The 17,711-nt window shown below is 33.7% G+C and overlaps 1 protein-coding gene and 1 pseudogene across 2 annotated transcripts in view; both read right to left on the bottom strand.

Moving 5' to 3' along the window:
- Nucleotides 1-17,711, bottom strand: part of LOC145285923 (guanylate cyclase 32E-like) — a 1,316,276-nt gene that overhangs the window by 302,180 nt on the left and 996,385 nt on the right. The gene's annotated exons all lie outside the window — the stretch shown is intronic.
- LOC145286601 (5S ribosomal RNA) lies at nt 16,323-16,439 on the bottom strand (annotated as a pseudogene).

Below are 17,711 nucleotides of genomic sequence, written 5' to 3'. Positions count from 1 at the left end.
TTTGATAATTGTACGTAAAGCGGGGATATGTGCTATGAAATTATCAGAGCAAATTCCATTGAAGTACTTGTAATACAGACACATGGATACAATACTGCGGCAATGGTACAGAGGTTTCAGCACGGTCGATAGTGCAGGACCTATTAGATCTGATACCCGTTTTTTTTACCCTGTGTAGGAGTTCGAGAGTAGTGGTCAATGCGCTAGCTCAGATGTGGCAAAAATACTCTAGCCAAGTCATGTTACTCCAAATAACAGCATGAAGCTGGTCACTCCACCAGACTAGATAAATGATTGTCCTGGAATCCAGTAAGACTAATAGACAGCAAGAAAGATATACTATAACACATTTAAATGGTCAAATAAGGAAAGGAAAATTTTGTTCTCAATTTAGTTACTAACTCAATGTTTTAAAGATGAATGAGAACTTTAATGGAATAATTGAATATCAATGTATCCCATGTAGAGATCAAGCATTAGATAAAACGGGGCCCCTTGATATCCGAGAACTTTGAGAGAAATAAAATGAAATACACAACCTACAAACGGCGATACACACACGCCTTGAAACTCTTTCAGTGTCGTTGCTGAATTACGGCCATTGCAAACAAATGTATAAACTTATTACATTTTTCACTGAACTTTTCTACAATGACATCATACACCTTAAATGGATTTGTTTGTTACTTATCCATGAACTGTTAAGTTTACAAATCAGCAGGGAATTTTTAATGACGATTTTTTTGACATATGAATAATCACATTCATTAAATAATCGACCCAGACTCCCTAATTATCACAGCATATGAATACAATTTGCGCTACATAAATTCTGAATCTATGAACTATCAATATTTGTTTCTAATCTCAGTAAACTTTCACTATATATATATATATATATATATATATATATATATACATATATATATATATATACCTACCCCCACCAACCCCCCCCCACACACACACACATATATATATATATATATATTATTTTAAGTGATGGTTGAGTGGTTCCAAGGAGAGAAAAAAGGTATATTTAAAAGAGGGTAGCCATCAACAATTTTGGGGTTTTTAGCGTTTTATCAGTTTTTAGTATAACATATTAATATAACGCATTTTAAGCTTTGTACGGCTCTCTTCAGATATATTTTTATATAAAGGTTTTTTTAAGTGAAGGGTGTAAATGTTATTCTGGAGAGCATTTTACATCTAATCTAATAATTTTACATATATATCTTAAAAGAGTTGTACAAAGCTTGAAACGTGGTATGAAAATATTAAAAAAATAAAAAAATAATAACACGCTGAACACCCCACAATTGTTGATCGTTACACTCTTTTAAATATATATATATATATATATATATATATATATATATATATATATATATATATATATACAGGGTGACTCCAAAAAACGGACCCCAATTCTAATTAGGCCCCATTTCTTTGTGAAATGAAACTTGGGTCATAACTAGTTTATTATATTAAAAACATCACATCTAGGGTCGTCGGCCTTTTTTTCTGCGTTGACTGTAAAATGATCAGAAAAACAATTGAATGCCCTTTGTTTTTTTTGGGGGGGAATCACCCTGTGTATATATATATATATATATATATATATATATATATATATATATATATACATATATATATATATATAATTTAATGCGATAATGCTGAGTATATACTTTTAGCTGCGAGACCAGAATCAGGTTATCATCGCCATCGCAGAAATTGAAATTAACATAAGCATTGTATGAATGAATTTATCTTTATTATCAACCTGAATAATTGGCATACAAGCATTCACTTGAATTAATAATATAATTGTATATATGCAAGAATTTTAATTTGATACCAAATATAAATAACAATTTTACAAATGTCAGTATCATGTGATAATGTTGGAATCATGTCTTATCGTGAAGGAAATTTCTGTTTTTTTATTGGAAACTTTTCGAAATTTTGCCAATATTTAAGCCATAAAAATAGTAGCTAATCCTCAGCGAAAATAATCAGTTTAATCCGATTTGCAATCGCACAGACTTGACAGCTTCGCGGGGAAAACTACCGAAAGAGATACAGTAAAATGTATACAAAAAAAGATAGAGTAAAGTAGATACAAAAAAGAAGAGAGAAAGAGAGAGAGAAAGAGAGAGAGAGAGAGAGAGAGTGAGAAAAAAGAGATCTCGAATGGAAGACAAATAATAAAATAATCTAAAGGAAAACAGGAAAAAATGTCAAAGATTGTGAAAAGTTGTGAACTAATTCGAGAAGCACAACAACGAATAATAATAATAATAAATAAAAAAAAGTTTAAAATGTGTAAGATTGTCAGCCATTTTGTTTACGTTTTTACTATAGTAATGAGCTCACATAGAAACGAAGAGATATTCGTTGAGGTAGGAATTCAGACGAAAATTGGTTTGGGAGAGATAGAAAGAAAGAGAAAAAGCGTGTAGGTAGATAAATAGAGAAAAAGAGGCAGAACAATAAAGGGGTAAAAAGGGGGGAAAACTGTGAATAAGAAATAAAATGAGAATGGCAAAAAGGGAAGAGAAGTTTTAGAAAAAATGTTGACAAAAAAAAAAAGATTAATAGAAAGGAAGAAAAACATGCTGTGTTAAAACATAGACAATTTAATGAGCAGGAGAGAATTGGAAATAAAGAGAAGTAAAACAGAAAAATGGGAGAGAGCGATAAAGAGTTATATAAGAGATAAATAGACAAAATGATAAGGACTATAAACGACAAATGAAAAGAGATATACATCAGCGAGGTAAGTAAATGATCATAGTAAAAGACAATATCTATATATCTATAAAAGTGAAATCTGTCTTTGTGTGTCTGTGGGTGTAAATTTCCCTACCAACCTACTCTGCCATTTTTACGTCTACAGACTCGTGATTTAACATAAAGTGTATTGAGATCTATGAAAATCTTTTTAATCATTTTTCAGCCAGAAATTTGGCTATCAGGGGATCAAAGTTAAACGATTTGACCTTTGAAAATTCTACAAAACTCCTCCGCCAATTTTGGGTAATTTTTTTAGATGTAGGTTACTTGGACATGAATCATTTCTTTTTTAAAATTTGATCTGAGCCCAAAACAATAAATATGTTTTTTAAACATTTACCCAAGTGGGCTCTGCCAAATAACTCAATTAAATAACGCCAATTTTTTTCTAAAAATTTGAAATTTTACATAAAGTGTATTCATGCATGCAGCAAGCGTTTTTGTCAGTTTCTGGGCAAAACTTTAGCTGCCAAGAGATAACAGTTTAAAAAGTTGACATTTGTAACCTCTACAAAACTCTACCGTCAATTTTGTGTCTTAACACTTGAAATTTTAGATGTAGGTTAACTGAACATGGGTAAACTTTTTAATATATATACATATGCACATACACTTATGAACAGTATATAGTGCCAGAGCAAATCCTGTCTGAACAGCTAGCACACACATGCACACACACACATACACACACATATATATATGATGAAAATAATGGAAATAGTATTCCGACAAAATAGAGAAATAAAAAGGAACAAACCGTATTATGTGTTCATCAACGTTTCGTCTTTATTTCATCCAGAGGAAGTCTCGAAATAAAGACGAAACGTTGATGAACACATAATACGGTTTGTTCCTTTTCATTTCTCACTCTCTCTCTCTCTCTCTCTCTCTCTCTCTCTCTCTCTCTCTCTCTCTCTATATATATATATATATATATATATATATATACAATTACTGTAATTATTGTTCCAGACTGAGAATATTCAGAGAATGAATTAGAACGAGTTTTTTTACCAGATAATACAATACAAAGTAAAAAAAAAATATACACATTTATTTTCTTTTACAGAAACATTTAGGTATCGCTATACACTCATGAGAATGTTTCGAGGAATTGTTTATAGATAGCTAGAGATTCATCTGGGTGTTATTGGTGGAAACAACACCCTTTGATTAAGTCTAGTTTTAATAACTTTTTGACTGACACATACTCATATTTGTGTAGCGATACTTATATGTGTTTATAAAAACAAATAAAAAGTATATATATATATATATATATATATATATATATATATATATATATATATATATACTAGCAAAAGATCCCGTTGTAGATCGGGTTCAAAAACAACCTACAGTAATGGACTCTGATTTATGAAAATATGATAGGTTATGAAAAGGAAGGGTTGTAAAGGGATAGCTTCGAATTTGGGGGTATCAACACCAAAGCAAAATATGATGAAAGTAAAAATAAAATAGATACACCCCATAATTTATTATGCGATATCTGTTAACACTGAAACATTTATTACAATATTCTGTGGATTTATATTAAAATACCTTGTTAAACTTTGTGACAACGAACGAACACCCCATAATTTTTTTATACTATATTTCTTCAAACTGAAACATAATTATTAAAGTGTACTTACGCAGATACATATGGGAAGCATTTATTAAAGTGTGTGTCTATTTCCATTCTATGGAGGTCAGGGGCGAACACAGACCCCGCAATTTTATTATACCATCCCTATTAAAGTTTAAATATACTTATCAAAAACACTTGTAAACGTTTTTTTAATTAATTTTTTTTTTATTTCCATACTTTGTGGCAGGCGCGTACGCAGACCCGACAATTTTAATGAATCATCATTATGCCAGATTAAACATACCCATTCCTGTGTCTCGATACACCTTTTATCATTATATGTGATCAGTTTTCTATATTAGTCAACCATATAGGAGCTTATTCGTGACAAGTCACACCCACAGGTTCAGATTTATATATATATATATATATATATATATATATATATATATATATATATATATATATATATATATATATATATCTTCAGGCTATGTTAGAATACGTATGAAGCGTAGAAAAGACACCTTTGTTTATTTTGAATAAAAATGTATATTTTTTACAAAGTATATGAAAATCAATTAATTATTCCTGTAACCCAAATCTCCCTCGTCAGATCGCCGACTCCCAGCGTTGTGTATCGTGGATTTCGTTCATTGCTGGATCGTCATTTTCTTACTGGCGACTGTCGGTTGGGACACACGCGTGGTTTCACAAAAGTACAAATATGAACAAAGAAACGAAAAAACACAAACGCCAATATTCACATATTGATTGTTGGACTTGTCTATCTCTGTTTCACAGTCAACTCTAAAATTGTCCACGTCTCTATTTCACAGTAAACTCTATAACTGTTCAACTGTACTCGTTATCAACTCCCATCGACCTTCAAGCGTATCTAGTTGTCAACCCTTCCTGTCCAACTTCCATCCGCCGTCTAGCGCATCTAGATGTCAACTGATTGTCCCCTCTGTCTTGGCCTCTCAGGTGGCCCACCCACCCTGGCTACCGGAGCTGCCCTTACCTTTTTTATCAGTAGGTTTCTATTGTTATTGTTTTCTACTTCCTATCTATTGTTGATTGTAGGATATTTCCGATTTCTTTGTTTATTCTAAGCTATTTCCTCTTCCTTTGTCTATTCCACCCCTTCTTAGCACTTAGTGGCTCAAATTCACCTCAGGCCCACTTTATAGTATCACATTCCAAAATAAGTATATCAGCGTAAACCATAATACATATATGTATACATACATAGATTGATATGTGTGTAATGCTGTACATACACAGGCACGAGAACACACACACATGCACACACACACACATATATATATATATATATATATATATATATATATATGTAAATATATATATATATAATTGAAAGTGTCTCTGTGTGTGTCTGTGTACATTTATCTACGCAATCACTCTGTCACTTTTAAGTCTACAGACTCAGTATTTGATATAAAAGGTACTGAGGTTTGGGAAAATGTTTGTGATCGGTTTTCAGCCAGAAATTTGGATGTAAAGGGGTCAAAATTCAACGATTTTACATTTGAGAACACTACCAAACTCCTCCGATAAAATTTTGGATCTAAACACTTGACATTTACGATATATGTTCCTTAATAACTGGATTTGAGCACAAAACAATAAATGTTAAGGGATCATAATAGGGGTCCAAGTTAAAAAAAATGATCGCTTTTTTTCTCAACATACACCTCCAAACACCCGGGCAACGCCGGGCTGAAATACTAGAAATATTATATATTAAAGAAAGTGATATTTTCTGTATGTGTTGTCGGTTTGTGTATATTTCCCTACCAAGTTACTCGGTCTATTTTCAGTTTACAGACTCGAGATTTAACATAAGGCGTATTGAGATTTGGGGCAATCTTATTAATCGGTTTTCGGCAAGAAATGTGGTTGTAAAGAAGTCAAAGTTCAAGGATTTGACATTTGAAAACTCTAGCAAACTCCTGCGCGAATTTTGGTTTTAAATACTCGAAACTTTAGGTATAGGTTCCTTGTATATGGCTCAATTGTTTTTAGCTTGATTTGAGCCTTAAACAATAGATGTTAAAGGGTCAAAATCGCGTTTAAGTTTATAAAAGGTTGACATCTCAGTTAATGCTCAGTCTAAACATTTGAATGTGAATTTTTAATTGCTTGTTAGCAGAAAATTTGGCTATCAAGGGGTCAGAGTTCAAGGGGATATACATTTGCGGTCCCCAGCAATCCATTTAGCACTTGTAGTGTTAGGTTATATAAATACACTTATTATTATTATTATTATTATTATTATTATTATTATTATTATTATTATTATTATTATTATTCCTTTTATTTTTTTATATTTTAATTTTATCGGTAGTTTTATATTTACAGTTCTTATTCTTATTACGAAAGGTGTTTATTCTTTTGCTCTTACTGTTATTCTGTGTCATAGCATACACAGTTACATTCAATTGGAACTCACCGTCCATGCAATGCAGGGATTATAACTACTTTAATAGAAAACTGATCATCACTGACGATATTAACCGATACGTGAAGGCTAGCGGTTTGTTCAACAGTGCTCAGCAGTACCCGTCACTCTTATGGATTAAAAATAACCTTAGTCGATTTCATTTAACATTCAAATGATACCAAATACAGATCAGGATTCATATTTACAGAGAAATTCAGTGCCAACGTTATTAACTACCACAACTTCATTTAAGAACTGTTCAATGGATGCAGAAACCACTCATGGACACCCACGACACACACTGTACGCCGGGAATTGTCTGTGACAGTTTCACATACATCCAAGGTTCATCAATAAACGCTTTAATACAGCCTTCACTGCCAGTGATAATCAGTCGGGGAGAGAGGTCGATATGTCTCATGGCCGCCAATTACCGAGACTGTACTCTAGGAACCGACAGTCTCAGTAAATGGTCCAGTAAGTTCAACTGCAAACGGAACGATTGGCAACCAGCAAACAAAAGTAATCGCCCCAAAACAGAACTATTGTGGTCGCACAGCAACCGATGTAGTTTATTTTTTTGGGGGGGAGAGCTCATCCTTTAGCGAATCTGTTCTTATTTTGTAATATGCTTTCAGCGGGCATTACTGGTACAGGGAACCTTCTAGTAAGTACACGCGCGTGCTCGCACCCACGCACACACACATGCACACACGCGCGCGCACCCACACACGAATGATACTTCTAATAATAATAAATCGTTGTAGTACAAAGTAAATACTGAAGGACCGGACATTATTTAAATATTCATTAAAGTTTCATTTTTATTCTAATATATTTCCAAGATCATTCATTTCAATGTAAACATAGAAGAAAATATTTTAAACTTCTTGGTACGTCTCTGGCCTGAGGAGAGTGCGTTTCCTATCGTTCAAACCAAAACCAAACGTAAGAATTAAGAATATATTTTGCGTTTACTCTTTTGTATAACGATCTCGTGTACAAAGTTGGTGCATTACTTCTACGCCATGTATCACATATTTGGTTTTTATGGTTTTGTTAAAATCCGACATCTTAAGAAAGTCTTGAAATCTATTTCCTTTTTTCAATGGCGTTAGATGCTTATTTTAAGAATTATCAAATATTTTCGGTTTTCCTTTTAACAGATGCATACATACCTATAGGAATAAATATATCACGTAATAATTGCAGAAATCTGTTGATGTTGATAAGTCGTTACCAGTCTCTCTAGCGTTTATGACTCAAAACTATAACCTAAATATGTTGAACGTTTTTTGTTTAATGATCCTTTGATGCATCCGTTTTGTCTAGAAAGACAAAGGATACCCCCTGTAAGGGCAGCATTGCGTGTAATTGTAAGGCAGGGGTTGCACAATCCCGAACCACACCTCTCTTGAATCGGCACTGTTTTGATCCAGTGGAAAGAAGCCCAGGACGATTGAAAACAATGCAGAGATAAGCAGAGAACACATACAACACCTTAAAGTCCTAAATGGTCATCCATTAAATATTGACCAGGTTCAAGGTTGCCTAACGTTGGTGATCCAGCGGGAACCTGTGTGTTATCGTGATTATTCCGTATATGTTAGTGATCCTTATTTTCGTCAAAGTAACAACAATCGTAAAACAATAAGTAAAATACAGTTTAATAAGATATCATACAACTGATGTAGTCGCGTATTAATCACGGCAATGTTAATATTAATGGATGTATTTTTAGCAGCCGGTATTTATAATTCAGCCACAAAAAGAACTCGTTTGTGTCAATATCGTTTGCGCAAACAGCAACCTGAATAAAAACAACTTATTGGATAAGAGAACTTTCTTCTTCATAAGAGTTATTTCCATCATGTAAGAATTTAGAGTTTTCTGCAGTTAACCCATAGAGTCGAAACTTACGGACCAGCATGCTCGACACCTCTGTCTCAGACTTTAAGGCTGCTGGCATGTCAACTCACACATACTAACTCTTACAATGATGGATACACACACATGCACATGTGCGCACACGCACGCACACACAAACTACTCCAATATCTTCGTGTCGCCTGTCTGTCAACTATTAACCAACTCATCCATTGAAATATTTCCCCACTTTCTCACTTAACGCCTTATCTCTACATACGAAAGGTAAACTGTATGTTTGTATGTATGTTCGCTTTTTGTGTATGTCTGCAAAGGGCTTTTTTGTGAGGCCTGCTCGGTCGGCTCGCTCATTCTTAAGATTTTTTATATCACGTCTAAATAATAATATCTACGAGTTGACAATAGGGGCCGCCTGTCTATTTAATTTACCCGAGTTTGGAACGTTAAATATTCCAAATTTTCGGATCACCGCGTGTTGCTTTCGTTGTTCGGTATAAAAAAGAGCGAAACTTGATTCGAATCCCTGGCCCACGGCCAGTGGTCTCCAGAAAGCGATGTAACGTTTGGTCAATGTCGGCTTATAACCGTCATATTTGACAGTTGCTTTCATTTCGAGACACTTCCCTATTAAACGGGGAAGCTGGTTTTCCCCAAAGTTAGGTAAAAAACAAACAAACAAACCGAGTTATTCACCTCATTAAAAACTGCCCCGCAGAAAATGTTAACTACTGAATAACTATTGCTTACGTCGTCGTAACGCTCGCACAAAATGTTATTTATTTTTTATTTAAGAGCACACACACCTCGAAACACCAGGGCAACGCCGGGTACCCCCGCTAGTCTATTATAAAAAACACTGAACATAAACTCTCATTACCAACGTGTAATGAATGATATAATTTATATAATTAAGCGAATAAGTTTTGCTTATGCTTTCCTGTATCGTGTGATTGCGACCCTTAAACTATCGACTCTGGCTTCTTCTACACCTCAACTTATGAAGTCCCTGTTTTTTCACAAGGACTCTACAACATTTACGATAATTTTATTTTTTCTTTTGTTGTAATCTTCAATTTTAAACTCATAGAAACAATCTTTTTCGTGAACGTAAGCTTCAGAACATATTATGCTGTTTTATTTGTCGCACAAAATGTCTCTCACTTTCTCAGATTTAATTATAGATCCTATACACTTTTAAAAATCGGCTCCAAAATAGTGGTCCTTTTAAATATTTTCGCTGTCGGCAATGCCAGCGATAATGTAATAAACCAAACTCAATTACGCAAGTATCTATTTATCTATCTATCTATGTACCTACCTACCTATATACCTACCTATAAATTATATAAAAAGATACTCTGTCTGTGTATGTGTGAGAGTGATAGACAGAGTTTGTTCCATGTTGACTCCGAAACGGTTCTGTAGTTTTGTTTTAATTTCACACTTATGCAATTTATGTGTCTGGCAGTGTTCTTAGATCGGTTTTATATTGGAATGTCGTCACCTATTATATAAAACCAGTAATCCACTAGAACCGACGAAGTAAGGTACATGCGATCTATACTAGTTAACGCCTCATACAACCTAAGATAACAAGTGCATCAGAGAAGTTTGATTACAACACAAGCAAAAGTGCCCGGCATACGAAATCAATACTAGTTTTTTTTATGAGAGGGTCGCGTTCAGAATGAATGTTTTTTTACAGCACAATTGAACCATGATGAACTTTTGCATATTAAACTGTAATTCAAGTCATTATAAAAAATAATTTTATAAATCAACAGTACGTTCTGTAAGATGCAATGTAACTACGTATTCTTGGTTAAGTCATTGCAGCAAGAAACCGCGGTAGGTTGTAAACTAGAGCAAATAGATTAATTGCTATAAATTGATTTGAATAAAAAAATATGGGAGAGTGAACCATTCGTTGATTCTCATTCAATTCCGAGGAACGTCAAGTTTTCCTGTTAGTATATAATATTTCTCTGCATGACTGTTCGACTTCGGAAATACTGAATGATTTGGCTGAAATTGTGTATGGACATCTAAGCTAAGTTATGCCATTTTCTATCTATAATTTTGCAATCCACCTGTCTTGATATCGAAAAAACTTATATATTGCAAACATTATTTTCTATTCATTTATTTATTTTGTCCAGGTTTGACTAAATTTATAAGCATTTCAACTGCACTTATCTTTCTTTTGCTCTTTTTTTCGTTTTTTTTCGCCCAATTATATCTGCACTCTTTACTAAACACTAAAAAATGCCTTTTCTCAGCAGTATGGGTTATTTCTTAACCAGTCTAAATTTGTTACCCAAGCCAAATTGCTCTACTCTTAACCAGCTTTTAAACGGGTTCTTCCAAAGTAAATTAATACAAAAAAAAAGGAAACCTACCTCACAAATTGAAAGTTCCATTACGGTAACGTATAAAGGTAAAGCTCCAACCCTTGTCCCGTGGTCGCAAGGTTTCAGCTCTGTGGCTGTTTTACGAATATTTTAGTGGGATGTGCTCTGAACTCGTTACAGTTGTATCCCCTCGACGTACATCTCCCCAACAAATCTTCTTAGCGATAAAATCACACTCTTTCATTTTGAGGTTTCTAAATGCCAGAAAAATTTCTACTCAAATAGTTTCTTTCCACGAGCAGGTAGACTTTGGGATACTCTTCCTGATACCTACTTCAGTTACTGTGCTGACATGCAGAAGCTTAAATGTAATGAAAACCAACGTCCTGTTAATCGTTCTTAAGCATGGTCCAACATAGTAACCCCCTTAATCTTTATGGCGACAGGACTTGTTAGAAGTGAACGCGAATAAAACCAAAAGAAAACAACTTTAATAACTTCTCCCATCCATTACAGCGGAATATTTTTTTTCGTGCAAATCCGATTGAAAATGAAAAAAAAAATCAACTTCTCTTGATAATTAAATGGCCGTTTGTATCAAACTATGCAAATTGCAAGTGAAATGAATCAATGTAATTAACTTCCATCAATACTTCCGCCGTTTCTGTTGTAATTAAATCGTAAGTTAATCGCATACAGATCTACAACTGAATCGTTTTGTCTGTTTCTTAAATCCTGTAACTGTTACCGGGTTCATTGTCGGTTTTGAAAAGAATGCGTATATTTAACTCATAAAATGTATTAAAAAATAAACAACAAACATTTACATCACGTTTAACTAACAGATTAGTCAAGCTTTCACAACTTAATAATATAACAGCAGAAAATACAGAGGAAATCTCTGTTGGTTTTCCGAAGGAATTATCTTTTCGCTAGCTTGTTTAACATTTAGTTAAATAAAAGCGCCGCTGGTAGACTTTCTTTTTGGTTTGCTTTTTCTTTAGCTGATTCGACCTTCATGTTCCTTCTCATGCGCAACTCTTGGCTTGATACCTTGTCTGAATTTCCATGAAGAAAAAAACATCACCATTTTTTAAAACTCTAGATTAAATAGTTAAAAAAATATTATAAGCTTGTAAACTATACGACTCATCTTATATGCACGAGTGGCGTTCTAAAATAATGGTTCATATTTTTATTCTGCAAAAATGGATCAGAAACGGGGTTGCAAATTATACTGTTATAATGACTGAACTTACGCATTCATGACTAGAAAGTTACATTTTTCGTGCATATATATCAATATATCTATAAAAGTGGACGTGTCTGTGTGTGTCTGTGTACATTTTCTTCCGCAATAACTCCTACAGACTCAAACTTTGATATAAAGGGTACTGAGATTTTGGAAAATCTTTGTGATCGGTTTTCGGCCAGAACTTTGCCTGTAAAGAGGTCAAAGTTCAACCATTTGACCTTTGAGAACTCTACCAAACTCCTCCGACAATTATGGGTCTAAACAGTTGAAATTTTAGATATACGTTCCTTGTACATCGATATAACTTAACTTTGAGCCCAAAACAATACATGTTAAGGGGTCATAATAGGCGTCAAAGTTAAAAAAAATACCGCTTTTTTTTTTGGTTGCTCAACATACACCTCCAAACACCCGGGCAACGCCGGGCTGAAATGCTAATATATATATATATATATATATATATATATATATATATATATATATTTCACGGTGAGCCACTTTATGAAAAAAAACCTTTCATGGATCAGACGCGGCGGTATAATTATTGAATTATTAGGGAAAGTACATTCAGAATGACAGTGACTATGTAGAAAAATAAATTCTTAAGCATAAAAGGTTACTCGTTTGAATTAGACGGCTCTCATCTTCGTAGTCCTTCATTTTGTGAGAACAAAACAAGTAGGCTTTACTAAAAGGAATACTCTCGTAGATACCTTTAGTGATATTAGAGCCTTCTTTCTGTAAAATCGATTGTAATATAAGCTATGACTACTACCATAAATACTATAAGATCATACTATTATAATATTGCGACGATATGAGGTCATTTAATTTTACAGCAAACTCTGTTTGGACTTTTTTGTATAAAGGGTAATTATGTCATTCAGTAGACTCCAGTTTTCAATAGTGATTTTGATAATTGTCCTTATTTGAATTAAGATATCTTGTTCTTCTATAGTAATTTTTACTTAATATTATGAACACAACCCTCAAGTTGAAATGCCAAATATTTCAGATTTGCATTGAATTTTGTCTCTTGCTATTTGATGGTAATGAAAATATGTGCACCGCTATTAATTTAGCCCTTTCGATTTTAATGCATTTGTGTCATTTATTTTGATCATCATACTCCCTTTTTACGTTACTGCCGTTGCTATTACGGACTTTCGTTGTTTCCATTTTCATAATTTCCTCTAACCATCTATATATTCAAGCAAGAAAAGACATAAGAAAAAAAAACATAATGTCAGAGTTTTACTAGTATAATAAACAGCAGAGCTAGTGTTCAATCACACACCTATCTTACTTTATCTATCTATCCTTCTATCTCTCTCTCTTTCTTCCCTCTTCCTATCTCCCCATCTCTCCATTGCTTTCTCTCTCCCACTCTGTGCCATTTTCCTCGTCTTCTTCTCTTTATCTCTCTTTTTCTCACTCTATCTGTTTGTAAATCTCACTCTCTCTCTCTCTCTTACGTATGATGGATAATTTTATCAATAATTTTATAAAGTAACCTGCTACAAAGTTATCATTTCACGTCAGAAACAGTCGATTCTACGGTCTCTTTCAACGGATGACGTCAGAAAATGAAAATATGTTATAGAGTCAATATTTAGTTTCTATAATTAAACTATCTATGCCATTTGATCACATCTGAAGAAAGGTGCACTACTGAAATACAAGGTCGCATAGCCGCAGTTAAAGTCGCCTTTTAGAGAATGTCATGAATCATGACAAACAGAAACATAAAAATAGACACCAAATTCAGAATACTACGAAGATAAGATGGTGAGTGCTGGTCAATCTAGGTGCAACTGAAATCTGATTGCTGATGATAATTTTAAAGATATACTAGAAAGATATCCTGAAAAGAAGGCCAATCAAGAGGTATTAGAAATGACAAACACAGAAATGTCTCTAATAAGAACAGTACGAAAAAGACAGATGAAGTTCACGTGCCATGTCTATCGAAAAAAAAAAACTGAATAGAAAAGATTAGTTTGATAGAAAATATCCTGGGTAGAAGAAAGAGAGGACGACAGCAAGCACTCTGAAATCCTAGACAATGACGAGCAACAATGAATTCATGAATAGCTGGAAGTACAGAAATAAATGGAGACCCATAAACGGCTATGCCTGTATCACGCAGAACACTAATTTTATGAATGAATAATTTCAAATGTAAATAATCAATAAAAGCTTACATAACATCGAATAACTGGAGTAAAATAAAACAACAGTAATTACTAACAATTCCTACATGATTAAACGTGTTCTTAATACCACTTGTAAACCACCAAAATACCGCATTTACTCTATATAATACATTATATAACCCTGTTACAATGCGCTAAAATAGCCATGTAATAAGAAAACCTATTTGAAACCCACATTTGAAAAGATGAAAAGAAATTGGAGGTGTTATGTCTGTTTACAAGATAAAAACAAACGTTACTAAAGACATCTTGAAACCTTGGTGTTGCAACTAATCTAGAAGAGTGAAAACTTCGAAGTACCATCAAATTTCATGTTAATCTAAGGTAATCTTAGATTCCTGTGTATCACTTATAGACTAAATATTTTTTTAAATAAATTATAAAAGTGTATGGTGGTAACTTTTCGAATACTCGGCGATCAGGCTGGCTTTGATGTTGTGAGAGGTCATGTTGGTAATGTTCTCGAGGTATTAACAAACGAAGTTGTCAAGTAGGGTTAGGTCAGGGTATTATGGGGTCAGGTAGAGAAGAGTGTAAAATCGTATCGCTTTTGAAGCCAAAACTGGGTCTTGGGATATGAGCCGGCGCCACGTCTTGTTGCAATATCCAGGATCTACCAGCATCCACCTGATTACATCAAGGATCACCACACTTTTCTGCACATCTAGGTGTATTAGTGCTGACATTCAACCGACTTCGAAGGTGTGAGGTGACAGGAAGTGGGCCTAAGTAAAAACCTCAGCAAAGACCATAACCGTAGCCGGAAACTTCGTATCCATTACCCTGAGCACGTTTCTGTTATTCTGTAGCAATCCAGCGATGCATTTGCGGGCGCTGGCAATGCTCCTGTTGTCATAACTTTAATCGGTAGAGAGCATGAGTTGTACAGCGGCGCATCGCCGATATTGTTTGTGAACATTGTGTCACTTTTAGAAAAGGCGATATGGCTCCTATCGCTCTTGGGGTTTGTACACAACTGGCCAATTAATACATGCTCTGCAACAAAAAAGAAAACCGGTTTTCATCCAACGGAAATGGAATCATGTTGTCATTTCTCGGGCGACAATTTTTTTCGTTTCACCCTGTATGAACTCATTGACAGCTTAATAAAAGTAATAGAATGTTGATACTATCACTGCAAATATAAACTGGGTCCTTTATAATATTGCAAAGTAAAATGAGTCCATAGACATTAACGACTTCACACAATGAACTACACTTTACCGATACTATTATTCTTTAATATGTACGCAGTTTAGAAAGAGAGGAGCAGTCGTAAGTATTTATAATTTCGTAGACGATAAAATAATAGAAATAGATAAATTATTAAAAAAAATGAGTTTAAAACGGAAGAAACAGTGAGAAAATGAATATTGCAAGAAATGTCATATTTAAAAAAAAACGAACCAAACAACTTTCGTACATTGCTAAGCTGAATATGACTACGTAACAAACTTTTGAAAGAGAAACAAAATTATTAAGTCACAATCGCAAGAAAATGCGAGCAAAAACACGAATAAAAACACATAAACATATAAATAGAAAAGCAGGTAAATAACAAATGTAAAAAAAAGGGCTCCTTCGGTCTTTAACAGAATATGAATACCCACGGAGAGGTGCCTGCGCGTGAAATTTTTGTGGCAGAAGGTGCGCAATCTCCGACCACACATCTGAGTCGACATTGTTAAATATCGGTGACAAGCGAAGTGTTGGTTCAAGACGGTGGGAAACAAATGCCGAGATAAGCGAAGAGTATATACAGTGCCTAGAATCCCCAAATGGTCACCCATCTGGTACTAACCAGGCTCAACGTTGCTTAACTTCGGTGCTCTGACGAGAACCAGTGTGTCAACGCGATTATGTCGTATATAGCAAATGTAAATAGCAAATGGAAACTCGTTATAAAAGATAAAACACATAATTAATAGAATTAGCTAACACAAAAACACTTTGAAATTTGACACAACTACATTTGAATATGTTCTTTACTAGGAAGAGTGCAAAAGAATTAATTTTAACAATACAGCTAAATGGTCCAAGAACAAACGAGAGGTAGTATTATAAAATGAAATAAAAGTAGTTTAAATCTGTCGAGTTTGAACCAAACAACAAAAAAATGGTGGTCTCCTAAGAACCACATTCCAACTGCGATAATAACTCTAAAAATGAAAATTAAAAGAATATTAATACAACATTACATTTTTTATGATTGGTCATAGTTATTAGATCTATTTCCATAGGTATTTTTGTTAATGTTCAATTTTCAGCGATTATCGAGCGCCGACTATGGGTTTAATGAGGTCATCAATTGTTTTCGCTTTAGCTCGACAGGCTTCACATTGATTTTATTTCTAAGTAATAAAAAGAGCCCGTTAAAATAAATTAAACGAAGAAGAGTGTCTCTAGTGAGAAAAGTAGCATAGTTGTAATTCTGTATAAAGATATACGGTGTATATTGTTTTATTTATTTTTTTACCGGTTTCATTTCTTCGTTAATTATGAATGTCAAAATTATCTATTATCGTGCTTCCTAGATTTAAAATTAAAAAAAGACACGAATAATCTCGCAAATAATTAACCAGATAAATATGCTTAATCAAAGTGATTTACTTCTTCAGAAATAGATCTAGTAAACGTTAAATTTTTATACCACAATTTTCCATAGGTATTTGAGAATCAACGATGCAAACTAACGACAGGGTGGCACACTTAAAAGTAGTCCGATCTATTTACTATTTTATCAACATTTTTTTATAGATAAACAGCCCATTTCAAAGTAGCTCAATCTCTCTCATCTTAAATAAAAAAAAATTTAATAGATTAAGCGACGCACTTAAAAAGAAACCTGTCTCTCTCTAATCTTTTATCGACTGTTTTTATAATTTAAGCGGCCCAGTTTAAAGTAGCCCGATGTCTCTAATCTTTCTCTTACTTACCAACTGACACCACATAGCAAAATGCAATTCTTTTCCAACAAGATAGTGCTACATGTCACACGTCTCGCAGATCACGTACATGAATTCGAGACATGTTTATCGAGGAGAGAAAAATAAGCGAAGGTGTATGGCCACCAGGTTCCACAGGCTTGTCATCATATTTTTTTATCTTTTGGGAATTTGAAAACAAAAAGTTGATGCAAATA

This window comes from Euprymna scolopes, chromosome 10 (assembly GCF_053919585.1).
Source record: "Euprymna scolopes isolate OS-2025 chromosome 10, ASM5391958v1, whole genome shotgun sequence".
Classification (NCBI taxonomy): domain Eukaryota; kingdom Metazoa; phylum Mollusca; class Cephalopoda; order Sepiida; family Sepiolidae; genus Euprymna; species Euprymna scolopes.
Note: the sequence above shows the minus strand (reverse complement) of the source record. Positions and strands in the feature narration are given on the sequence as shown.